Source organism: Mytilus galloprovincialis, chromosome 3 (assembly GCF_965363235.1).
Source record: "Mytilus galloprovincialis chromosome 3, xbMytGall1.hap1.1, whole genome shotgun sequence".
Taxonomy (NCBI): domain Eukaryota; kingdom Metazoa; phylum Mollusca; class Bivalvia; order Mytilida; family Mytilidae; genus Mytilus; species Mytilus galloprovincialis.
The window spans coordinates 45721058-45748031 of NC_134840.1; the positions used below are offsets into that span (position 1 = coordinate 45721058).

Below are 26974 nucleotides of genomic sequence, written 5' to 3' on the forward strand. Positions count from 1 at the left end.
AAAAAAAAATGGATTCTAGCATGCATCTCTCGTTTATTAAAGAATAGTTTCCATATTTTAGTACGCAATCAGAAAACATTTTCCCGACGAAACATGCTAAAAAATCAAATATTGTATCATGCTTAGTTGTATAAATGTCACCAATCTTTTGCAAATATGTGAGAAGAAACGAATTTAAGTGTTCTATTATCAGCCGTTTTGAGCTTGCAGGAGTTATGCAACATTCGTCACACGCATTTTCAAACATTGCGTTGAAGAATGGATTATCACATTCTGTAACCCAGGTTTCTGTTATGTGATTATTGGTAAGGACAATCAACACTAGTGCGCACAACTTTGTTTTGTCACTTTGATCAAAAAGCATCTGAAATTCTCTTTCGTATATTTCATATGGATTGGTAAAGAACTCTTTCAAAAGTAACTGCTGATTTTTCGAATAAAGATTGCACATCAGCGGAAATGCATCATAACATCCCATAGCAGGAATTTTATCAGCCTCACTTGGAAGATACATCTTTGCTATCGATTTTTTTTCTTCTTCGGATAACACAAATTCAGCAGACATATTACAAAGGCACTGTGTCAGAAACGTTAAATGTTTAAATTGGCTTTCTCGGAAAACTTGCAATCGACAAGTAAGTATCAACTTCACACTGAATTCTTTCAGAATACTCTTTGTTGATTCCATATATTTCAACCATTCGTTTATGTCATTTTGGATAACAGTATAACGACCACAAAAATCGTCCACTAAAAACACTTGTTTCTTCGAGATGCTAAAATACTTTTCAAGTTCAGAAGGTGACTTAATCGGAACAATTACGTAATCTAGATGGTTTTGCATGTATAATGCAACATGATGAGCTGTTGCTGTTTTGCCCGCTCCTGATACTCCAACAATAATCATACAAGGATTACTTTGTATGCATTCATACACATACCTTGATGCCTCTATTTCAACATAATTTTCATCCTCTTTCCTCCATTTGTCAATTTCTATCAAATGAAGTCCTGAAAGAATTTAAGGATTTTTTCATATCAATGCATTATGTACAATGCTTCTGGTGTTGAATTTTGTTTTTTTTATAAATTTTTTTCGAGAGCATTTAGAGGGTTTTTGCATTGCTCGATGTCTGTGATTATTGAATATCCACAATTGTTAGATTGTACTTCTGTTTTCTTTTAGTTAATGCATTTGCCTTTCTCGATTTATCATTGCACCTTGATGTCTTGCCCCATGCAGTTTCTCTCAAAAGAAACCACTTTATTTGGTTACTGAACACTATACTTAGTGTTTGTTTTTGTACACATCATACTAAGTCATAGTTAGTAGTACAATGCAGATGAATTAAAAAAAGATTGGGAGATCCCTACAAAAATATTTCTTTAAATTTTTGTCAACGTTAAAGATACGAAAATATTTGATGTTTAAGTTTCAATACCTTGTATAAAGAATAGATTTAATTTAAAAATTTAACATTCATTTTCATAGTATTACAACACTGCATATTAACACATGACATGGGTTAAATCTCTTTGTTCTTCCTGTGCTATAATCTGGATAATGCACAGCTAAGGTGTGCATTAACTACCTCAGATATATATAGCATTGTTCGAAAGTACTTTGACCTTTAGGGGCGAACCCTAAAATTGAAATTAACAAGGATGTGTCCACAGTACACGGATGCCCCACTCGCACTATCATTTTCTATGTTTAGTGGACCATGAAATTGGAATAAATTCTCTAATTTGGCATTAAAATTAGAATGATCTTATCAAAGGGAACATGTATACTAAGTTTCAAGTTGATTGGACTTCTACTTTATCAAAAACTACCTTGACCAAAAACTTTAACCTGAAATTTGCACTATCATTTTCTATGTTCAGTGAACCGTAAAATTGGGGTCAAAACTATAATTTTGCATTTAAATTAGAAAGATCATATCATAGGGCACATGTATACTAAGTTTCAAGTTGATTGGACTTCAACTTCATCAAAAACTACCTTGACCAAAAACTTTAACCTGAAGCGGGACAGATGGACGAACGAACGAACGAACAGACGGACGGACGAACGGACGCACAGACCAGAAAACATAATGCCCCTCTACTATCGTAGGTGGGGCATAAAAAACTATCACCGAGCGTTGACAGAATAAAAACTATTTTAGATGATTTTATGCTAAAACTAATATGTTTTCCAATCAGAGCGTGGGACATAAAATATTTGATAATTTATTTTTTTTATTTTTGGTAATTTCTGCCTAAAAAGTTTTTTTTTAGAATATCCAAATAAATAAAATCTGTTTTGGATTAGTTTTGTGTTCAATTTTATTACGACTATTTAGATATGTAATTAAATACTCACCAACCTTTAACTACATAAAAGCGTTTTCTCCCTTTCTCTCCCCTACGAGAAACTTTCATAGGAGTCATGGATTGCGGAATATCGTCCGCATATTTACAAAATGTTCACGTAAATTGATGGCTTCATGTGTTGAAATAGTAATGGCCTATCAAACCGGTATATATAATTTAATCAGCACTGTCGAGACGACACTTTAACCCACACTCCTACGTCGTTCGGGTTAATGAGGGTCACCCGACCCGTGCAGAATAAATGATATATATCGACTTGCTTGGTCAATGACTGTAACTTAATTTATAAGAAAGTGATGATTTCTATCTATATAGTGAATTTCATTTAATTGACGGGAAGTTCTTAAATTTGCTGAAGTCTTTGTTTAGGATGGCCAAGAAATATTTACCATAATTGTTTTTGTTCGTGGTACTTTCTGAGCAGAAATGACTCTACAGTGTATTTTAAAAAATAGTCACACATTTGGTGCAACTGACGAAGCAAAACCTATTTACCCTTCTGGAGTACTTGAGTTCACCTTGGTTTTAATTTTGGATCGAGTTGCTTTTTTTAGTTTTCTGTGCTCTGTTTTGAGGACTGTAACTAATCAGGTTGTTGGAGGTTTTATATCTTCGTGGGGTAGGGAGTTTTCCTTTGTGTGGTTTATTTTTTTTATTGAATTGTATTGCACCTTTAGTATTTCCTGTATAAATGTATCCTTAATGTTGAATGACAAAGGTAAACAATCTTGGTGGTCTTTCCAAAAACATGCATGAGGGCTGAAAATGCATTAATAGCTCTCGATAGTGTCTTACTCGAAGTTATGCAACATTTTGATTGTGTTATTTTTGCTTCTACTAAGGTCCATTTAGTACAAAATACTATAAAGATCGTGTAGTGTAGTTATAATCATTTAAAAGAGTTCAAGTAGATACATGATTTATTTATCAACTTAAGTCCAAACTATCATTCATGATTACAGGAGTCTACAAAGCAAAGGGAAGGAAACTATTACTTAATGACTAACTACCACAAAACTAAATAAACATAATATACTACAGATCGTTATGAGAAAGAATAGAACACTCACTTCGAATATTTTGAGGGATGCTTTCCATTTTTATCTCAGTCAATTGAGATCTGAAAAGTTTCAGTTGAAGCAATATCTCGTGATGTGCGCTTGCAAACACAGCAAATCGTAAACTATTACATTCTTGTGCTATATCTGATCCACCTATTCTCACAGCAGCCTATGAAATTCAAACAAATAAGTAATTATGAAAAAACGATATTTTTGTAAATACTTTGGCCTAGATAAAGAGATAAGAGATAAAGACAAACCTATTTATTTCTACATAATCAGATTTATAAAAGATTTCTGAAACAGCTTTTAGAACTTAAACTCTGTTTGAACTCTGATTTTGGAACTTGCAATTTTTTGTAAGACGTATTATTGTTTTATTTTTGACATTTCTTAAAATTTCAGTAAAATATTCAGGGGCTTCATATCTACGGCATTTATGGTATGATATACTGTTCTCCTACTGTCATCCACCGAAGATTTTTTAAACAGTGGTGCTAATGATAAAAAGGATTAGCATTTAATACTAGTCTTGCAGCAATTTTCTGAAATTTTATTATTCGTACTTAGACTAGCTCATCTTTAGGACAACCACTCCAAATAAAACAAAACTAATCAGTGGGAGAATATATCCATTATAAATCAACTTTCTTGAATCAACATTTAGAAATTTCTCAATCTTAGAGAGTGAGTGGAGTCGAGATGATATTGATGAACATAAGTAATTTACATGGCCAGTCCTTGATAGATTATAGACACGATTCTTACATCTAAATATTTTTCATTTGGTGATTTTTGTAGAATATAATTCTCATAAGTTAAAATTTGTGCAACTTGATAGAAACTCAGTCTTTGTCTTAAGCTTGCATACCTATATCCATACATGTAGTAATATCAGAACTTATTAACATACTACTTTCATTACACAGTTTTCGAAGCACCATGTGTCCGTCCGTTCGTTCATTCGTCAGTCTGTCCATGTGCCTTGTAAGCGATATTCTAACTGGTTGGATGTTTATTGATAAAACTTTACCAGTACAACTAGTTCTAGTTGGTGTAAATATTCTGTTTGTCACGGAGAAATTGTTTCTAGAAGTACGGTAAGTTAATAATAGCACTATGAGATGATAAAGAACAGTAGAAGACATAAAAAATTATATCTTAAATTGAACAATGAAAGTTACACAATTAATATGTGTCCCACAAGGTAGTTGCAAATAGTTAAACACAATCCGGTCTTTAAAATTGACATCCAATGCTTCTCTCCGATAAACACGGAACATAGTTTTAATTTTACTCTAAGGTTCAAGTTCATCGATAAATTGCCATCAAGATAAATGACAGCGTCAAAATGTTTTAATTATATACTAGATGTGTTTTAACCAGTATTTGACATACTAGATGTGTTTTAACCAATTTTTGACATACTAGATGTGTTTTAACCAATATTTCAGGAGTTTGCTGTTTCGTTTAAATAACTAGTTCACAAAACAATATTCAACAAGAGAAATATTTTCTTTTCGCTGTCTATTCTAATATGGTATAAAAATTTACCGCTGCAACAGTCGACCAAACTTCAGAAAATTGTGTTGTTGACATCTTAGTTTCACTCTTGTGTGCTATTTGGTTTCTGTAGAACTTTATTCTGGCTAAATCATCCCCTTCTTTAGTATCGGCTTTATCTGGTAACTGGTCAAAACCCTTTTTTGGTCGGCTGATTTTGGTGAAGTGTCTCAAAAAAGTCACCATTAGGGAAATATCAAAAGTTTCCGATTTAGGTCCACCTGTAAATGTAAGCAATACGTTTAACTGTTCACATGTCAAATAAGTCACTCTTAATGAAAAAAACGGCAAGTATGGACAACACCAAAAGACTTCTGGAATCGAGAGTAACAAATAAACAAAAGACATCGCAAATTGTATTCTACTAAACTTGCTTATTAGTTGCAAATATAAAATACTTTTCTTATGTATTGCAGAACAAATACAACATGAAGTGAGTGGCACGGAATTTAACGTGAATAGAGCATGGTAATCTGTCTCTTCCCGACACATCGGATTTAATATCACCTATCGATCATCGCATTCATGCAAAATATACCCAATAAAATGAAAGTGCAAGTATTCAATGGTAGTAAGCTTTGTACGTTGTATGATTGGATTTACAGATTACGTGTTTAATTCGCTCACGTTTACTCAATGACATCATTACAACCCTTGGATTTAAAAAAATATATATATATATACAAAAACTACAATTTTATAATTCCTTTATAACTAATTTTGTCGATTTATAGTCAGAAATTTGATATTCAATTTCGCATTCAATAAAAATTCATAATCATACATTTGTAAATGGGTTTCGGTTTGGCTAGCTATGTGACACAATTGTGCCTATGGGGCTTTGAAATGTTCGTTTTGGCTAACCAACATTTGAACTAATTTCATACATGACCATTAAAGCATTCTTGAATGAATGGTTAATGTCCTCATACCAGTATAAGAAATCTTGTGTGGGGTATTGGAATGTCCTGTGATCAGTCGGTTTATTCTTGATATAAGGCATCTCTGACTTGGAAATACATTACATTGCTTTTTAGAGTGGTTTATTAGATATGTGGGGATAAGACTGATCATGATCGATAAGGTATAAATTAGGTTGAGTATGTTTAACCAAAACTAGATTAATTAAACCTTAAGTCTATTCCTGAAATAGATGAAACCAAATAAGATGTGTAAGTCCGTGCAGCCTTTAATCATTGCAAATGCTTATGGGGTCTTTTTAATTACACAAAATCTACTAAATGTGTAAAAATTGAATTTTAGTTCGGAAAGAATGATTTATTTAAGTTGTAATTGGCTGTGATGTAGCTTTCAGTGCTCTTACATAGATACTTTTAGATGGATGTCTTTGTGTTAGTTGTATTTTTGTATGCTTCGTATCGATCTGATAAGTCAAGCCCTTTCCAACTTATTTTTGTATGTTCATTCTATTTGTTCATTTTTTGCTCATTGTTGAACCGTATTTACTTCGTTCATTATTTTGTACATAAATAAGGCTGTTAGTTTTCTTGTTTGAATTGTTTTACATTTGTTATTTATGCGGGGTCTTTTATATGATTGCCCATTGTTGAAGGCAGTACGATGACTTATATACTGAGCCAAAAAAGTGTAGCAACACTTTTTTTTCAAATTTTATTTTTGATGTTTCTGAAAAGTCATTGACATAATCCTAAGGTCTACCTGTTATTTTAGACAGTCGTACTTTTTTCCTGGTGATTGATTTCGCACCATTTAAGCTTTGCACGTGTTATTGCAGGGGCGGATGCAGGAATTTTCGAAAGGGGGGTGCTAACCCAGGGCAAAGGGGGGGTGCAGGGGGGTGCAAAACATATGTCCCGATACAAATGCATTGATCGGCAAAATTAAAGGGGGGGGTGCGCACCCCCGGAACCCCCCCCCCCCCCCCCCCCCCCCTGGATCCGCCACTGTATTGATGTTTTTTTTACCTTCTGTACCTGTACTTTAAAAAAACGATATTTCAAAATTATTTTTCACTAACGTTCAGAGACACACCATTGGTAAGAAAAACACATAAACTTTAGAAAAATTGCATGGGGCGTCAACCAGTCCTCCCCGAAAATGACCGTCGGAAAGACCTTAGAATGGTTGATGTCGGGATGAGTGTTGAGGACGTCGCGGCTCGATTTAATGTGCCTAAGTCAACAGTTTAGAGACTAACAAACAGATATCGACAAATTACAACTGCACAGGATATGCCAAGATCTGGTAGACCCAAAAAACCTAACGTCAAGGGAGGAGCGCTACCTTCGCTTAACGTCAACACGTGACAAGTTTATTCCGGCCACAGGAATAGTGCATAGACTAAGGACAGACTGGTGTGCTTGCCAATCCGTTATCGATGCATGAGGAGCATGGATGAATAATCGATTTTGAATAACACTATACTCATTTCCGCATTTTGACCCTACTGCGCTCCATACAAAGAAATTCCTAGTGAATATTAGCGATAATCATGCATGTTGCAACTGACATGTCTTCATTCAATTTTTATTATTATTAAAATTATATGTTGTTATGATTTTGTAATAAAATTTTATATTTTTGTTGCAAAACTTTTTTGGCTTAGTATAGTTGTTAATTTCTGTGTCGTTTACTCTCTTGTGAAGAGTTGTCCCGTTGGCAATCAAAGTAATACCACATCTTCTTTTTATACTGTTATTTATCTGAACACAACTATTTACATGTACTCTTTGTTCAAATGTATCATTATTGTATTATTTGGAATACTCTTTGTTGGAGATACTTGCCTATAAGTGAATGGATCTCGAAAATGTCAATATGGTATTATATGTTACAATCTTTAACTTTACTTACCTCCAAGTGGATAGAGCATGTCATACTGAGATTGGTTGATAATATGTTGATTACGTAGTTTCATTATTTTGGAGTACAACACATTAAGTTGTTGTTGCAATTGATTTGGGTTAAATTCTCTGTTAAATACTTTCCTAATGGCTTTTGGTGAAATCTCGTTCGTGAGCATAAAAATTCTGACAAAATTTTCTTCCTCGGTACTAACTATTGAACTGTTTGCCATTTTTAAGATTTAATACTGAAATGATAAAAGAACAATATAAAAAAGACTTTTTACACCCAACATCATAACAGTGTTACAAAATATCTTAGATAAATCAATTTTATTTTGAGCTCGTAATCCACAGCTTTCACAATAAAGTACATTACCTTTTGATGTTAATGTAATAACATAAACGGTACCAATTTTCCTGCACCAGATGCGCATTTCGACATGCATGTCTCTTCAATGATGCTCGTGGCCAAAATATTTGAAATCCAAAGCTAATATAAAAGATGAAGAGCTATAATCCAAAGGACCAACAAGTATAGCCAAATCCGTGAAAGGAATCAGAGCTTTGCATGAGGGAGACACATTCCTTAATTTATAATAATTTCTAACATTTTGTAACAGCAAATTTGAGTAACACAAAAAAATCCGTATTTTCATGCCAGTACTTCGCTACTGGGCTGGTGATACCTTTGGGGACTAACAGTCCACCAGTAGAGGCATCGATCCAGTTTTCCTGCACCAGATGCGCATTTCGACAATAATAATAACTGTGTCCTAAAACTATTACAAAGTCATTATATAAATTACATTGTTTCGACTACAATCGCACGGCAATCTTTATCATGAAGGACAGTTGATTGGATAAAAGTGATGGATTGCTAAGCCTTTATTAAACTGAGGTCATATGAACTTAGTCTGGCGTCCTGGTCGAACCCATGCTACTGAGATATTGTGACATCAAATCGCCTGCACTGTAACCGGTGCGCTAGACCACACGACCACCTGGGCTTCATAAAATGAAGCTTTCGGTGGCCGAGTGTTACCTTTCCACGTCAGTTTTAATCTAACGTCGTACTACAGTACATGATATATAAGGCATGAAGATGTTATTTTTACAGATCAGCTAAATTATCTATAGTAAAGGATCTTACAAATTAATGTAAGATACAGTCACAGAAAATAGTTATATTTATAATTGACAACTCTACAACAGATTTATCCATCGGATCACCAGCATTGATGGTAATACATGGCTGTGTACATTATGTATATACAACTCGTCTAAACATCAACCCAAGAATGTTAGATCTGTTAATTTGGTTTCGCAAATTTTTGGTTCTTTTTTCATTTTATGAAGTCCAGGTGGTCGTGTGGTCTAGCGCACCGGTTACGGTGCAGGCGATTTGGTGTCACGATATCTCAGTAGCATGGGTTCGAATCCCGGCGAGGGAAGAACCAAAAATTTGCGAAAGCAAATTTACAGATCTAACATTGTTGTTTAGACGAGTTGTATATATATATTTATACATAGTCTGAATTTTGTTAGTAAATAGTCAATGAAATCATGCATAAAATATCGTATGTCATGGGTCATGCACGGACAGTCTTACTTCAAAGAGATGCTTATGCGGCACATCAAAGATAAGATATATTTTAACCAGACATTTACTCATTGTACCACAAAACTTAAATCAACCTGAATAAATTGACCTATATATTATCCTGTCGACTTTGAAGCCCGTAAGACAGTTCCACAGAAGAGACCTTGATGGAATTTGTTATATTAAGGTATATAGGGAAAAAAATTCTGAGACAAGTGCCTGTGTATATGACTTATTTCAAGAACATAAACAGATGAGCATACAATAGTTTTTAACAACTACTATATATAGTCTAGTAAGTGCTCATTTTTAGCTCACCTGGCCCGAAGGGCCAAGTGAGCTTTTCTCTTCTCATCACTTGGCGTCCGTCGTCCGTCGTCGTCAGTCGTCGTTAACTTTTACAAAAATCTTCTCCTCTGAAACTACTGGGCCAAATTTAACCAAACTTGGCCACAATCACCATTGGGGTATCTAGTTAAAAAAAATGTGTCCGATGACCCGACCAACCAATCAAGATGGCCACCATGGCTAAAAATAGAACATAGGGGTAAAATGCAATTTTTGGCTTATTACTCAAAAAGCAAAGCATTTAGAGCAAATCTGACAGGAAGTAAAATTGTTTATCAGGTTAAGATCTATCTGCTGTAAAATTTTCAGATGAATCAGACAACCCATTGTTAGGTTGCTGCCCCTGAATTGGTAATTTTAAGGAAATTTTGCTGTTTTTGGTTATTATCTTGAATATTATTACAGATAGAGATAAACTGTAAACAGCAATAATGTTCAACAAAGTAAGATTAACAAAAAGTCAACATGACCAAAATGGTCAGTTGACCGCTTCAGGAGTTATTGCCCTTTATAGTCAATAACCATTTTCCGTAAATCTTAGTAATCATTTAGAAAAATCTTCTCCTCTGAAACTACTGGGCCAAATTAAACCAAACTTGGCCACGATCATCATTGGGGTATTTAGTTTTAAAATAAGTCCGGTAACTCGGCCAACCAACCAAGATGGCCGCCATGGCTAAAATAGAACATAGGGGAAAATTCAGTTTTTGGCTTATAACTCAAAAACCAAAGCATTGAGAGCAAATCTGACAGGAGGTAAAATTGTTGATCAGGTCAAGATCTATCAGCCCTGGAATTTTCAGATGAATCGGATAACTGGTTGATAGGTTGCTGCCCCTGAATTGATAATTTTAAGGAAATTTTGCTGTTTTTTGTTATTTATCTTGAATATTTTTATAGATAGAGATAAACTGTAAACAGCAATACTGTACAGCAAAGTAAGACCTAAAAATAAGTCAACATGACCAAAATGGTCAATTGACCCCCTAAGGAGTTATTGCCCTTTATAGTCAATTTAAACAATTTTCATAAAATTTGTAGATTTTCACTACATTTTCCACTGAATCTACTGGGCCAAGTTCATTATAGATAGAGATAATTGTAAGCAGCAAGAATGTTTAGTAAAGTAAGATCTACAAACACATCACCATCACCAAAACAAAATTTTGTCATGAATCCATCTGTGTCCTTTGTTTAATATGCACATAGACCAAGGTGAGGGACACAGGCTCTTTAGAGCCTCCAGTTTTCCAAATCACAATAATAACTATATTTTAGTTGTCACAACATGATAGTGTTTTGTATCAAATACAAATAAACAAAGACATTTAAAAGACGATACTCACAAATTTTTATTTTAAAGGCAATTAAACATTTAACATGTAAATTATGAAATGTATAAAAGAGGGACGAAAGATACCAAAGAGACAGTCAAACTCATAAATCGAAAATAAACAGACAACACCATGGCTAAAAATGAAAAAAGACAAACAATAGTACACGTTGACACAACATAGAAAACTAAAAAATAAGCAACACGAACCCAACCAAAAACTGGGGTTGATCTCAGGTGCTCTGGAAGGGTAAGCAGATCCTGCTCCACATGTTGCACCCGTCGTGTTGCTCATGTTATAACAAATCCGGTAAATAGTCTAATTCGGTAGGTCAAATTCATGAAAGGGAAGGGGGTTGTAGTTGCGACGTAAGGAACATATCCGATATCATCTGTGAAACTGGTTCCCAGTATTTTTTTTATAATTATGATAATACAAATTTATTTATTAAATGCATTCAAATCAAAATACAATCCACACTTTCTTCATTAAAGTAGATATAGAGAAATAAAGGGCTGCGCTTTAGCGCATGATACGCCCGTTGCTCTTTTAACTTGTCTTTTATGCTTTAAATGAATTTATATGATCAACTAGAAATATATATACAAATCAAAAGGGATGTTACATTAATATATTCACCAAAGTTTCATAAAATCCCCCTTTTTTAAGTATAAAATTCATTACTTAAGAAAACGTTAAATCTAAAATTTATAAAATTGGAAAGGGAGCTTATGTCAATAGATATAAAAAATTTATCAAAGTTACATAAAATTTTGTGAAAGTGTTAGTTATTGTCCCAAAATTGGAAAATCCCCCCTTTTTTAAGCATAAAAATTCATAACACGGAAATGTAAAATCTGAAATTTATAAAAATTGAAAGGGAGCTTACATCAGTTGATATAAACAATTCACCAAAGTTTCATGGACATTGGTGAAAGCCTTTTTGAGTAATTGTCCGAAGTGTTGAAAATCCCCCTTTTTTTTATTAATAAAGCCCCATAAATCCAAAACTTAAAATCTGAAATTTAAAAAAAATGAAAGGGAGTTTACATCAATAGATATAAACAATTCACCAAAGTTTCATGGACATTGGTGAAAGCCTTTTTGAGTTATTGTCCGAAGTGTTGAAAATCACCGCTTTTTTATGAATAAAGCCCCATAAATCCAAAACTTAAAATCTGAAATTAAAAAAAAAACGAAAGGGAGCTTACGTCAATAGATATAAACAATTCACTTAAGTTTCATGGAAATTGGTGAAAGTGTTTTTGAGTTATTGTCCGAAGTGTGGACGACGGACGGACGGACGGACAACGCTATACCATAATACGTCCCGTCTAAAAGACGGGCGTATAAAAAAGACATTGAAAACACAGACTGTAACATTTACTTAAACAGAGTATTGACCAAAATGAGGTTAGCACTGAATGGTAAGTTTTCAATTCGTTGGGAAAATAAACCAGTCCACGAATCACAATACTAAAAAGTAGTAGTGTTACAATACTGCAAATTATCGGTAATTCGTATATTTTCCCTTTGATTTTACTGCCTAATATTTTCGAGTATCAACGTATTGGCTGTATCACTGAAAATATAAGCCAATACATTGTGTGACGTCATAATTACCGATAAACAGAATAATAGGTAGTTTCGTTTTTGATACTGACTAACGGGCTCGTCTAGATATTCCACATGATATAGTCAGTATCAAAAACGAAACTACCTATTATTCTATATATATATATATTACTGTTACACTACTGTAAAAAAAATTCGTAAGGGTTCCACGGAACCCAGTGTCTCGCCTACGTTTGCTGTTAATCGCAGACTCAACAAAAATGAGGAAAAACATCAATAAAAATTTCCCTCTTGATACTGTCTTTTGATTGAAAGAAGCTTCCAAGTTTGGTAAAAAATCCAGGATAGTTTATGAATCTAATAAATGTTTTATAAACTTTAACTGCAGACTGTATGTAATGTTAACTGGAATAAAAACTAAGTCCATTTATAAGTAAAATACGGAAAAAGTGATTTTTTTTTTACAAAATTTACTTCTGAATAATATCTTATGATCAGAAACAAGCTTTTGTCTAAGTTTGGTAGAAATCCAGGATAGTTTAAGAACATTATAAAAATTTTAAAAACTTAAACCACAGAGTGAATGGTTTGTTTCTGGCAAAAAAACTAAGTCCATTTATAAGTAAAATACGGAAAAGTGGAAATTTATTTTTACAAAATTTTCTTCTTGATACTATCTTATGATCATAAACAAGCTTCTGTCCAAGTTTGGTACAAACCAAGGATAGTTTATGAAAGTTATTAAAATTTTAAAAACTTTAACCACAGAGTGAATGTAATGTTTCCTCGCAGAAAAACTAAGTCCATTTATAAGTAAAATACGGAAAAAATGGAATTTTATTTTTACAAAATTTACTTCTGGATACTTTCTTATGATCATAAACAAGCTTCTCTCCAAGTTTGGTAGAAATTCAGTATAGTTTAAGAAAGTTATTAAAATTTCAAAAACTTTAACCACAGATTGAATATTTGTGGACGCCGCCGCCGACGACGACGCCGACGACGACGGAATGTAGGATCGCTTAGTCTCGCTTTTTCGACTAAAGTCGAAGGCTCGACAAAAATCAGTAGTGTTCCAGTTCTACTAAATTCCATATTGTTACAGGTGTCAGACCACCAATTACTTCCTCCAATTTAGTAGCCCTACTCTGACACAAAATAGTGCTTTTGATGTCCTTGTTTACTTAAACTAACCAACAAATTTGCAGAAGTGAAACTTTTGGTGAAAGAGAAATATATCTAGATCATTTTGAGCCAAAATTTACTTGTCTATGAGTTTGCATTAAAAATTGAGGATTAATGCGGTCCATAGTATACTAATTTTAGATTTCCAGAAAACCAGTTTTTTTTTTTGGAGTACCTCTGTTTGAAGGTCAGTTATTTTGTTAGAAGGCTTTAAAGGTATGGTGAAAATTGGCATGTAGAAAGCTGATACATGTACAATTCAGGATATACCTGGTTTCTATGAAGTTAAACTTAAGGTAAAATATTTAGAAAGCTGTGAAAATTGCAAAATTTGGTTGAACAGATAGGGATTTTTAATTGGTGGTCTGACACCTACAGTACTGAAAATATCAGGTGCATTTTGCTTATTAATTATCGTGTCAAGCCGGATGATTGAATGTTATTTTAAAACCACGTTTTTCCTATAGTATGTGGTAAAATACGTGTCACGGACTTCAAATATGTTTTGCTACCACTAATACAGTACGACTTTTGAAGCCAGTGCCTTGATACTCAGTTATACTTAATCTATAAAAAGCCCTGACATGATAGATGGTGAAAGAATTTGCCTATTTTTACATTTCCCTTTTCCGTATTATTTTGACAGGAAATGTTTTGATGTATTTGTGCTATTTGTGTCGCGGTTGTGTTGGCTCGTTGGCATATACCCGACATCTCCTTTATTAATATTCTACATAAATTATAACCTTAGTTAATCACATCGAAGCAGGGTTTTTGTGCTTCCCACGCCGGGATTCGATCTCATGCTACTGAGATATCAGGGCAACAAATCGCATTGCATTATGCCCGACGCGCTAGACCACTCGACCGCCTAGGCTCTATAAATAAAAAAGATTTCGGTGGCCGGGTGTTACCTTTCCTCGTCAGTTTTAATCTAGCGTCGTAACCATTCCATGATATAAAAGACATGAAGATAGAATTGTTAAAGATCAGCTGAATAATCTATTGTAAAGGATCCTACAAATTAATGTAAGATGCAGTCACAGAAATAATTATATTTTAAGTACGTATGAACCAGTGACGACTCTACAACAGATTTTATATAAAAATACATAATATATATATTAATTTCTCTGCTGTAACTAGTGGAAAATTACCCATCACCCCACCTATTCTGTGAAGCATTTTAACCACAATTAACATTTCTTGTTCTGTATGACTTAGCCTTCTGGACTGCTTCTTTGGTTGCTTTTTTTCTAAAGAAACCCAACATGTTAGTCCCTTCTCCCTTTCAAATTAATCCAAATGATCATTTGAGCACAGAATATTATTTTTCAGTCGCAAGGTGTTTATTGGAGAATCTCCATGACGGTAGCTATATAAACTAAAACATTTCAGTATGCACAACGGGTACTATAAATCCAGTATAAATGTTATTGCATTATGAAAAAAAGACAAACAGACAAACAATAGTACACATGACACAACATAGAAAACTAAAGAATAAGCAACACGAACCCAACCAAAAACTGGGGGTGATCTCAGGTGCTCCGGAAGAGTAAGCAGATCCTGCTCCACATGTTGCACCCGTCGTGTTGCTCATGTTAAAGAAACCCAACATGTAAGTCCCTTCTCCCTTTCAATTTAATCCAAATGATCATTTGAGCAGACAGAATATTATTTTTCAGTCGCACAACGGGTACTATAAATCTAGTATAAATGTTATTGCATTCACCTCAATTTGCCATACATATTGAATACCACCTTTCAGTTAAGTTTATTCTACAAGAAATCTGAGGCTTTAAGTTTTTCAAGTAATTTCAAAGGATAAGAAAAACCAAGAAAAAAACCACTTCTATGTAATTGAAACGAAAGTTGCAATTCCCCAAAGCAAAGTTTGTCTTAAACAGTTTTGATCCTATTGTGTTAAATAATCCTATTAATCAACAGTTTTATTCTTAGCTTTTAGATAATTTCCAGCAATATTCACAGGATTCCATCCGAGCTATAATGCACTTATATTTTCCCCCGAGTATCGAAATGGCGACCATTGAGAGGGATTTGTATATCCCAAAGGCAGATATTTGGACCATTTTGAAAACTAGGCGTCGAATTTTTTGTCATGAGAAGTCCACAAAAACATAGCTGATAGTTTATACTGGAATGCATTTTAATCAATATGTTTACAATTCATTACCTTTTATTTAAATTATGAAGAAGACATTTAACTCCTCGTCTAATTCCAATTCTGGTAAGGCGATGCGGTAGTTTTATGAAAAAAATAACCGAGAAGTCAATTTCCCATCACATTGAAAGTGACCGTCGAGGATTTTTTCAATTTTTGTTATACTTTTCGAAAAACGTTTAGAACTACTGACTCAAAATAAAGTAAGCCAAAAAACTTATCTTTTGCGTTTTCTTAATATTTATAATTCAATCATTTGTGATTTCGAAAGTACTAAGTTTATAGTTATGTTGGTCAAATTTTAGACACAGCTACACCCTTCTTTAATTAAAGACAACAGTAGTATACCAGTGTTCTAAAATCGTTAATTGATAAGAGAAAAAACAAATTCGGGCTACAAACATAAACCAAGGGAAACACATCAACTATAAGAGGAAAACAAATGAACAACCGGAACACTGGAGATAGGGGTCAAAACTGAAATTCTAAATTTAAATGATTTTTTATTCATGGTTATTTTCTATAACAAGGCAGGTAGAATGATCGCAAATATGAATTTATGAAAAAAAAGTGCAAAACTAGAGTCTGTTTATATATAAATATTTGGATATACAATTTTATGCATCTGGCTCATTTACAGTAGCACAAGATTAATTGTATACAAGGCACTAAAAAGATATACTAGTAAGAAGGTTGTGGTATGAGTGTCAATGAGACAACTCTCCATCCAAGTCACAATTTGTAAAAGTAAACCATTATAGGTCAAAGTACGGTAGCCTTGGCTCACATCGAACTTCAAGCTATAAAGGCCCCAAAAATTACTAGTATAAAACAATTCAAACGGGCAAACAAACAATCTAATGTATATAATAAACGAGAAACGAGAAACACTTATGAACCACATCAACATATGACAACTACTGGACATCAGATTCCTGACTAAGGACAGGTGCAAACAAATGCAGCAAGTTTAAACCTTTTTATGGTACCAAACCCAGACATATTAATACTAGTGAACATTCACTGAACGAAGGAATTTGATGTATGGTACAATATAAATACAAATTCAATAAAATAAAATAAGGGGTACAGTAGTATATAAAAACATGTTCAATTCGCCATTTCTACATAAGAAAATGCCTGTACCAAGTCAGGAATATGACAGTTGTTATCCATTTGTTTGATGTGTTTGATTTTTCCATTTGATAAGGAATTTTCCTTTTTGAATTTTCCTCGGAGTTCAGTATTTTTGTGATTTTACTTTAGAATGATATTCAAAAAAGTGTGGCTGTGGCCATTGATTGACACATTAAATTCATCCATTGACTGGGACAATTTACGTGAACGTTTGTCTGTAACAACCACTGTTCACGACGTACCTACGATAGACATTTAAATTGTGGGGTCACCAAAGGTTTCTTAACGCCTTTAATTATAAAAGAATTCTAAAAATTAATCAGGAATAACCTTTATGTTTTGATTTATATAATTGATATAAATCAAAACATCGTGTTATTTCTGATTAATTTTTCGAATTACTATATTAAGATGTTGAGAAACTTTGGTGACCCCATAGTTTAAGTGTCTTTAAAAAGTACACAGTGAGCAGTGGTCGTTACATACAAACGTTCACCTAAATTGTCCCAGTCAATGGATGAATTTAATGTGTCAATCAATGGCCACAGCCACACTGTTTTGAATTTCATTCTATACCGCTGTGAGATGTTAAACAATAAAAAAAAAAAACAATGAACCTATAGCCTATTTTAGGTTGTCTCAAGATTATTTTTTTTTCCGACGTTGTCGGTATAGTTTTGGTTTGTGCCCCTTTGAACTTAAGGACGCTTAACTATGGCAACAGATTACATGTGCTCGAAAATCCTTTCTGTAATTGGACAAAATGCTGTCATGGTGGGTTATTTGGTTGTGTTTGAAAAAACGTCTCGTTAATTATATCGTGATAGAAAGCAAGTGAAAAACTATAAATATTTGAACTAGATCTTACAAAGATTTATATTTTTTATTAAAATAATTGTTTTTCCAATAGCTCTTTGCATCCGTGACAGCTGTTTATTCGGGACAATTATATAATTTTTAATGTAAACTTTGTTGTACGAACGTACATGACCTACGCATGTGAGATTTCCGCGGGGTTTTGGTGAATGTAAACAGAAAGATACGAGGACCGAGAATACTGAACACAAACAGAGAAAACGTTATTTAAATGGTATCTTTGTGCTTCTGAAGGTTATCGAAATGATAGTTTTATTACATATACTCAAATTTAAATACGTCGGATATCTTTTTTAAAGATAGTTCTTGTTTTATCTTTGCATCTTTTACTCAAAACAAGCATGCATGTATTCTATCATACCATCAAACCCGTCCTTCTATACAGTTGTGAGATATTGGATACTTTTCGCTAAACGTCTTCTTAATTCAGAAATGGGATTGTTTCATTCAACCTTATTAAATCTAAATTACCTGCTGAAAAAACTTCATACTAAATTCTGTAAATGTATTCTTAGATCTCCAAAAAGAATACTAAATATGCTGTGTTGTACGACTTTGCCCCCCGCAGAGCTATAGAAAAACAGTACATTAACGGGTGTTACACGGACTCTTTTTAGACGATACACGGACTCTTTTTAGTTGTTACACGGACACTTTTTATGAATAGAATCTCTCGTGCATGATCAGTGAGTTCATGGGCACTTTAACTTTTAATTAGATTTGAACTTTTTGGTTCACCGACTTATTTCCTGTCTTTTTATTGAACAAAATATTTACGTTAGCTGCAATATTTTTTTTTCAAACATTTCCAGTTAAATACTATTCATATCAGTACACTTAGGGTTTTCTCCTAAAATAGATATTTTGATCCCAAATTTTATGAGAAAAAAATTATTATGGTCAAGCAGATGACAAATTAATGTTTTGCATGATTCTTGATTTTCCGAATACCGTTAATAGTGCTCATTGGCGGGTCCGGGGGGGGGGGGAGGGGGTACCCCCTTTTTTTGGCCGATCAATGCATTTGAATGGGGACATATAGTTGGAACCCCCCCTTTTATCCTGGGTTGGGACCCCTCCCGCTTTGTCCTGGCTTGGACCCCCTTTTAAAATGGCTTGATCCGCCCCTGGTGCTAATTTAAACAAAAACATTTGGGTGATGGCGTTGAAAAGTAAATAGTTAATATACTAAAAAAAGAACATACTTCCCCCTTTATGAAGCAAAATATTCGGTCAATAAATGTTTTCTTCAATATATGGACATGAATAGTATTTTGGACAATGCTTAAAGTAAAGAAAGGATGATACTGACGTGTATATTTCAATAAAAATAAGACAGGAAATAAGTAAATAAAAATCAAATCTAATATCAAAAGATAAAATCCCTATCAACTCACCAATGCACGATTGATCCTATAAACAAAAAGTGTTCATGTAATACACGTCCAAATAAGCAGCAAATCTAGAAGAAAATCATTCAACTTATGTCATCAATTTGGGCGGTAAGCTGCGATTGGATCATATAGTAACACGTGTTTAATCCCGATCAACACTTGCAGATCTAGAGACGAGCATGAATTTATAAAAAAATCAAAGTATATGGCTGAATATAGACAAAATCCATTTTTTTCATAAACATTTAATTCACTTTTATCGAATTTATATCAGTGGTGGATCCAGGTCTAAATCAAGGACAAAACAGGGGGGGACCAACTGTATGTCCCCATTTAAATGCATTGATCGTCAAAAAAAGGGTTGTACCAACCCCCTGGACTCCCACCACTGCATATTAAATTCATGTATTTGGCAACAAACGCGCGATTTATACGATTTTTTTTAAGGGGGAATGGGGGTATGGAATGGCACATCCTGCATTTTTTCATCAAAAATAAAAATCACAGCCTGTTTATTTTAAAATGAATTAGCCCCTCTCCCCCCCCCCTTTTCCCGGTTTCCGTTTTATTCATAAAAATCAAACGTTATCTTACTTACCACTAAAATATTTCTTTAATAAATTACTTTTTTACGAAGTTGCATTTTAAAACATTTATCTTTTACTTGAAATGGTTCTTTTTTTTTATCAAATTATTAAATTCCTGGTTTTTTTTAATGAAAAAAAATCTCGGTTGAAGGGAAATGAAAAACAAATGTGTTTATGCTATAACTTACATTTACTGCTTTATGGCTGTCTACGTTTCTCAAATGTTTAGTCTTGCTAAAAGTATTATTACGTTCTTGAAACGTCGTACAAGTCAGATAAAAAACAAAAGTAACAAAAGAAACAGGCCGGTTACAACCAGCCGAATAGTTTTTCTGCACTTGTAGTCAGGTCAAGGTCCTCGGCTATCGCCTCGGACCTTGACCTGACTACTCGTGCAGAAAAACTATCCGGCAACGGTTGTTACCGGCCTGTTTCTTTGTTACCTTTGTATTTTATCTAATACTTAACCTAGCTGGGAAGACTGCCAAAATATTTTAGAAGATGTGGTTTGAGTGCCAATTAGACAACTCTCCATCCAAGTCACAATGTATAAAAAGTTTTAAAAAAAAATACAGGTCAAAGTATGGCTTTCAACACGAAGCCTTGGTTCACACCAAACAGCAAGCTATAAAGTGTCCCAAAATAGACAAGTTTAAAACAATAAAACAGAAAAACAAAGTCTAATTTATATATAAAAAAAGAGAAACGTTCAAACGAAACACCTACAAACCACCAAGCAACGACAACTACTATATATATACGAATGGCTCCTGCCTTAAGACAGGTGCATACAAATGCAGTTGGTTTAACATACTATTACAGATTAGAAAAATCAGGGTCCAACTTCCCGCTGTTATGTGATGCATTTTTAGATTCTAAGAAATTGTATGAGTCAAAGACACCATCGTGGTACATGTCATCTCAGGAATTTTTTCACTGACCCATAAGTGTTAACATCCTCTGACAAGGGGAAATAATTTGACAACATAAAACTTAAAATTGACAAGTTGAAAAATTGGGCACATAAATATCTCAATAACCATGCATAAAGGAAACTATATCCATATGCTACTTATTTATTTATTTTTGGTTGCGAAATATATCTTGATATTGTTAAAAAAAAATTGAGGAAAAATCAAGTCTAACAAGATTTACATATAAATGGTGGCATGAAAATACGGATTTTTTGTGTTATTTAAATTTGCTGTTACAAAATATTAGAAATTATTATAAATTAAGGAATGTATCTCCCTCATGCAAAGCTCTGATTCCTTTCACGAATTTGACTATACTTTTTGGACCTTTTGGATTATAGCTCTTCATCTTTTATATAAGCTTTGGATTTCAAATATTTTGGCCACGAGCATCACTGAAGAGACATATTTTGTCCAAATGCGTATCTGGTGCAACAAAATTGGTACCGTTGATTTTATCACTATTTACTTATAGAAAGAGGTAAATATAAATGCAATTGCTGCAAGAATTTTAAAGATCTAGCCTCTTCCAAACTCCCAATTTGGTTAATGGATAATGCAAATGAGAATTTGTTATCATAATTGTAAAGATTCATTCAGAAATGTGAAAATTTTGAATGGGCTAATCCTCTTCTTCTCTTTATATCATTTGAACTTATAATTTTCCCTTATTGAGTTTTAGAGCACCACCCATTAATGAATCTTGCACAGTATCAATGCCAAACCATTGCTGCTGTGCATTAGTCATTAGGAGAACCATTATTGGGGAGAAAATCATTATAATATCTGTAGCTGGTTCTTACTGACCGCCCTTTGATGACCTCTGCATTGTGTGATGTTAAGTTCCTCACAGCTATGTACTTGTCATGAAGAAAACAACTACATATCAGGTGCTATATTTCTTGTTTAACTGTTTCTTTAAATACTTTTGATATCTATATTTTATAAAATGGACCTCATTACACTAAACAACACTACATAATGTTATCATAACTATCATTTTACTTTTTCTTTATTTCTTTGTGTATTTTCAATAAAAACTTGCAAGTTTTATAATGATTATTGTAATATGATGTTTATGTTTATTGCCTAACAAGATCTCATTATTGGGTAAACAAAAAAGTATAATGTCCAATGAATATAATATGCATGTATACAACGCAAAAAATTGACAAAGTGGTGAATATTTAAAAAAAAAGTTCAAACTAACCCTTGCAATTTTTCTTCTCTACATTGGCAGGGACTATTTTTGTTTTCTTTCTTAAATCTATTCATGCTCTTGAACAAACACGAATGCTGTTAATTTCACATGACTTTGAAAATTTTCTTTAAAGCTTATAAGCCCTTAAAGTTTGACCCCATTAATCTCAATGTAGTTACACATATTTCGTGGTTCTGACTTTTGACCTTAAACTGAGTTTACATAATTAAGTGATGTGGCCTTGGACAAATCTTTCCGTCACGTAAAAAATCGTTGAAATATTTATCTGATAAAACGCGCTCTCGTTTGATTTCAAATCATTTTGAAGATTTTGAATGCGATAATTTTGTACCGAGTGAAATCAACCACGTCTAGAAAGATTACTGTAACATAAATGCTGTGCTGACTAAATTTAAATTTAAAAATGGCGGAAAGCACATCATTTGATTGTGAATAAAATGAATAGATTAATTAAGGCAGCAACCATTTGATTTTCTGGGGGGGGGGCTATGGTTTTTTTTTCTGTGCAAACTTTTTTTTTCGCCTTCGGCGAAGAACAATCTATTTTTTTAGCGACAAACCGAAAACAATTTTTTTCTTTCAATTTTAGCATTACATATAGTGGCAGCTGAGGGTGAAACAAACATTTTTTTTCTCTCAGGGTCCAAAACAAATTATTTTTTTCACCAAATCCTGGAAACAAACTTTTTTTTCCAAAAAAAACCATAGCCCCCCCCAGAAAATCAAATGGTTGCTGCCTAAGGCTCATGTGGACCCTTTGACTAAAATGGCCGTTTTTTCACCTCAAAATTTTCTCTGAGTACAGATCAGTACAGACAAACCTACGCATCTGTAATTTTTTTAAGGCATAGCATGCCCTAGATAAATAAATTTCAAATATGTTTTATGTTTTAGAAAAATAAAAACTTACCAGGATTTTGCAGTACACTTTTTTTCAATCCTCATGAAGGTGTCAAAATAAACTAAGTTGGGAAACAGGTTTGAGAACTTCCCCACAGGTAATAATTGAAGTGAGCTGTATTGATTGACATGGACAATAGGTGGACAATAGATACCTGACAATAATTGGTGATTTAAACTGTGTACCTGAGTGGACCGTATCAAGGGAAACTCAACTGTTTGTTGATTTTATCATCTTCTGCAGGGACGAAAAAAAGTGCACGGCAAAATCCAGTTAAGTTATGAATTTTCTAAATCATACAATGCATTTGAATTCTATTTATTCTATTTATTCTAATTCTATTAGGGCATGCTATGCCTTAAAACTTTTCCAGATGAACAGGCTTGTCGGTACTCAGAGTAAATTTTGAGGTGAAAATACGGCCATTTTAGCCAAAGGGTCCACATGAACCTTAAAACAGAGTCATCGGATAAACTTGAATTTGAATTATCGGAGTATTTCAGTTTGATAAGGTTATAACGCATATACACTTACCGTTCATTCAATTCAGTGCAGGTAGAAAATACATGGTAAACATACAATCTTACTTCAGGAAACAAGTGTAGACTATAAATAACACCCGTGTGATAACATTTTGTGAAGTAATTCGATGTTTGCTTGTTCTATTATTAATATTACTTTTACTGTTGAATGATTTTTATGTGATATCCATTTGACGTGGCTCGGTACTTATACATCTCGTCAATGTGTTTGTATTGTCTTTCATTTTTTGGTGGTGTGTTTTGTATATGCGACTTTTTGTATTTTTTTGGTTCTTATAACGTGATCGACTCTGTACTTTAAAAGATCCCGTCAGTACGATATTGTTCTATTTTATGTTATTATGATATATTTCTATTATGAATAAGGGAGCTACCATTTGATTTTTATGGGGGGGGGGGACAAAAAAAAAGTTCTCAAAAAGACAGGATGAGACAATTGCCAAAAAAAAAGTCAGGACGACAATTTAGGTAAAAAAAGTCAAGATAATCTAAAAAAAAAAAAAAAAACCAGGACCAAACAGAGTGAAAAATAAAAAGGCAGGACAGAGATTACAGCTAAAAAAAAAATGCCCCCCCCCCCTTAAAAATCAAATGGTAGCTCCCTTACAAAATACGTTGAACCACAAACGTCAAAATCATTCAATCGCGTAGTTGAATTAACTATTTGTGGATTCTTATAAATTCTATATATAAATTTTGGACTATTTTAAATCTCGGGTCTATTTCTGAAATTTATTTCTTACATACTTTTGATTTTTTAACCCTGTACGCTAACATTGCCTATGTAAATTTTAAAATTGTTTGTAAGTTAGGCACATTGAACGACAAATCTAACTATGTGACGTATAAAATTTTCTGACGTCAGACACACAAATCAATGAATGTGTTTGTAGATTGATGTTTTTGTGTTCTGTTAAATTGTTCCTTTTAAAATTGTTATACGATGATGACTGATGTACCCATATTTTGACTATTTTATTTATTGTGTCTGTTTAGTAAACGCATCAATGTAAATATAACGGAATTTGATGAGACTGTCATCAAAGTGAGAGGGTTAGCGCTATAAAACCAGGTTTAATCCACCATTTTCTACATTTGAAAAGGCCTGTACCAAGTCAGGAATATGACAGTTCTTGTCCATTCGTTTTTTATGCGTTTTGTTATTTGATTTTGCCATGTGATTATGGACTTTCCGAATTGATTTTCCTCTAAGTTCAGTATTTTTGTAATTTTACTTTTTAACCACTGTTCATTTCAACGCACTTTATGACAATACCACAATACCAATCCAGATGATTTTTTTTTGCCGTGTTCTGAATGATAATTTTACTTTTTAACCATGAATTATTTGCAAAACAATACATGTTTTAAAGGGCGAATTTTAAGTATAATGTCAATTATTATGCAGACTTTTGAAATCGAAACTTTCTATTTATCTTGAATAGATTCGAAAACTATTTCTTATTATGATGTGGATCGGTCAGTTATTGAATCTTTCGTAATTTAGTTGGATTACATTATTGTTAGGTTACTTTGAAACTTTACTTTTTCATACATGTATATTGATTAACTCAGAACGTGTATGAATGTGTACGGTTAATCAAATTACCTTCAAACTGGAAACTGTAGTGTCAAACAAGATTTTGTAGATGAAATTAAAACGATCTTATTGAATTCTAATGTCCAAATATAGGCAGATCGGTCATATTTTGACTTTATTTACTGACTTCTTTTGATTGGGATTTATTGTAACTATAATATTAAAGAAAGACTAAAATCTTCTTTTTTGGGGGGGGGGGATAAAACATACGTTTACCTGGCGTAGCCGTGCTAAAAATGTTTTTTTCGGCAATTCTCTTATAAAAATTAACTTCTATATTCTATATGTAGAAAATTTTGTGAAAATATATGAAGTGGCATTTCTTACCTTTCATACCTTTTCGTTCATTGATAAATTTTAAAAAAGTGTCTAGATTGACAGTCATTGAAGTAATTGTATACATTCATGCATGTTTCATCAATATAAATGTTAAAAAAATAAACAGTTCGAAGGTAAACTAATAACGACTTAATAGGATTTAAAATCTAAATTTTAAATCAGTTATCGGTAGTGCTCATACCACTGTGTCCGTCGTAATACTACTTCGTCAGTTAATAGTTTTTGGGTTTTAGTTGGATAATCGATCTTTGCAAGTGATTGATTTACCCATAATCCTCCTTTTGACGCCGACAGTTTGGGAAAAGCAGACCGTCGCTTTTTTAGCCATAGATTTATCTTCATAAAACCCGCCCACCCTCCCTTAAATTAGTAGAATGCAATTCCTACGGAAGATACTGCTGTTTGGTTTTGTTCGTTTATTTCAGATTTGTATTGTCTACATCGATTAAATCATCACTCAATGTGGAAAGCTGTACAAAAGTTTTAATGACGAGACGGTCATTCAAGAAAATAGACAAATCCTGGACAAGGAGTGGACTTGTATGTTTATAGAAATTGAATGGATAACTTGGAAGGAAATTTATAACATTCAAACATCACATTGTATAATTAGTGGCTGTTTATTTAAATTTTGCGTTGGTACCGCTAACTTCTGATATCCAGGGTTAGTCGCTTGATTTATGGCAGATTTCGCTGCGCTTAGATAACATAATTGCAGTTTACAGACTTATTGTAATCGTAGGATAGCATTAGCCTCTGATTTCCAGGGTTAATAGCTTATCTTGAACTTCCCCTTTTCATATATGGTCTGCCACCTCAAACATATTCGGCGATCATCATATAACATTTTAAAAGACACATATGCTTTTTTATCAGTTAATTTTAGTTCATATATCATATATCTAGTACATGTATCACAAATTGCATTTCATATAATAGTACATATATCATATCAGTTGATAAATGCTGTGGCAATTTCCTGCCAATAACAATCTTGTTATTTTTTTATGAGCATCTAAGATAATCAAACCAAATTGCGTAAGATTCAATAACACTGACCGGCCCACATCATAATACTTAGTATGGGTAAACTGGGTCGATGTACTACGTTGCGCACATTACCAATACATTTGCGCTTGTGCGCATTTATTTGAAAGGTAAACACTTCAAGTAAATACAGGTAACAAATACAAGTACATCTTCCGCTCACCAACAAGGAAGTTGAAGTGATATTTCTATCATGATCAGCCCGTGTAATTATATATGCACAAACACTAATTCTAATACAGACTTTATACAGAAAATACGCCCTTTCAAAACATTTATTGTTTCACAAATGATTCA

General features: G+C 33.2%; 1 long non-coding RNA gene across 2 annotated transcripts; it reads right to left on the reverse strand.

The window, feature by feature from the left end:
• Nucleotides 1-13: 13 nt before the first annotated feature.
• Nucleotides 14-23789, reverse strand: LOC143068102 (uncharacterized). Of its 2 annotated transcripts, none has more exons than XR_012976115.1 (5): nucleotides 23684-23789; nucleotides 7839-8076; nucleotides 4995-5224; nucleotides 3450-3609; nucleotides 14-1011 (listed from the first exon to the last, which is right to left on the reverse strand). It is a non-coding gene; the product is annotated as an uncharacterized LOC143068102 (long non-coding RNA). The 2 variants fall into 2 exon arrangements; XR_012976114.1 differs by lacking the exon at nucleotides 23684-23789 and adding an exon at nucleotides 23159-23464.
• Between the last annotated feature and the right edge of the window lie 3185 nt (nucleotides 23790-26974).